Genomic DNA, 1,468 nt, shown 5'->3' on the forward strand with positions numbered 1-1,468 from the left:
AGAAGGTCAGGGGCTGATTGAGGTGAGACTATCAATCGCACCTTTGGAAGTTCAAGTGGAAGCTGAAGAACGTGAGAACAAGTCCACAAGAACCAAAATGTGACCTTGGATATGTCCCACCTGAATGAAGAGGCCATCTCACAGAGAGATTTGATTCACCGAAGGAGGGTGACTGCCGAAGGCTTGACAAGGGCAGGATGGCACCGAGGCCTCACACATGAAGAAAAGGAAAAGTCCTTACGAAGCTGGAAACCAAGAAAAGACCACGGTGGATGTCAGGAGAGGCTCTGAAGCTAGCGCTTGAAAGTAGTCGCTAAAGCAAACACACTAAGTAACGAAGTAGAAACTGAGTAGAAGACTCCAAAGACATTGAAAGTTTCACAGGGCAGACAAGAAGACAAGCTACAGTATTATCATGGACCATCCAAAGCCATAATTAGAAAACCCAAGCTGGGAGAGATAACGAGCAAAGTCAAGCCTTGGGCTGAAATATTGCAGGATTCTGTGGACACAATAGGGAACCGTACAGGAAGCATCTAAAGAAGGTGGAAGATATAAACAGAGTCACTGCACCAAAAGTAATTAGTCGAAGTTCAGTCATTTCAGGAGGTGGCATCATCTGCAGGAAGAATCAACAGCATTGAAGAGAGAAGTCCTTAAGACAAAAACAAAAGGCTGCAGATGGACATTGGGCCTGGACTCAAGTCCTCCCTAAACACAAGAACACTTTGCTCTAATAATCTGGCATTCCATGATGCACACCTTCACAACACCATCACAGAGGACAAAATGGGTGCATAAGCAAATGTGGTGAAGAAAGCTGATGGTGCCTGACTATCTAAAGATATAGCATCTGGGGTCTTAAAGATAAGCAGCCATGTAGCTGAGAAGCAGCAAAGCCCAGGTGGAAGAAGCACACCAGCCAGTGTGATCATGAGGTATGGATGGGGTCAGGTATCAGGCATCTAAGACCGAGAACAAAATCATACCCAATGTGAATGGCAGAGGGAGGGTGAATATGGAGTGGAGACCCAAAGCCCATCTGCAGACAATTAGACATCCCCTCACAGAAGGGTCACAAGGAAGAGATGAGCCAGTCAGGGTGCAGTATAGCACCGACAAAACACACAACTTTCCTCTAGTTTTTTAATGCTTCCTTCCCCCCACTATCATGATCTCAATTCTACATTACAAATCAGATTAGACCAGAACATGCACACTGATGCAGATAAAAGCCCACAACACAGGGAATACAGAATAGATAAAGCCCTCAGGGCCAACAAGGAGAGTAGAGATACCAAGAGGATGAGGGGAAGGTAGGGGGAGAAAGGGGGAATCGATCACAAGGATCGACATATAACCCCTTCCCAGGATGACGAACAACAGAAAAGTGGGTGAAGGGTGGCGACAGAGGATGATGCAAGATATGAAAATAATAATCTATAACTTATCACGGGTTCATGAGGGA

The sequence above is a fragment of the Echinops telfairi genome, unplaced genomic scaffold (genome assembly GCF_000313985.2).
Source record: "Echinops telfairi isolate 266 unplaced genomic scaffold, ASM31398v2 ScPeMD7_3;HRSCAF=10, whole genome shotgun sequence".
Classification (NCBI taxonomy): domain Eukaryota; kingdom Metazoa; phylum Chordata; class Mammalia; order Afrosoricida; family Tenrecidae; genus Echinops; species Echinops telfairi.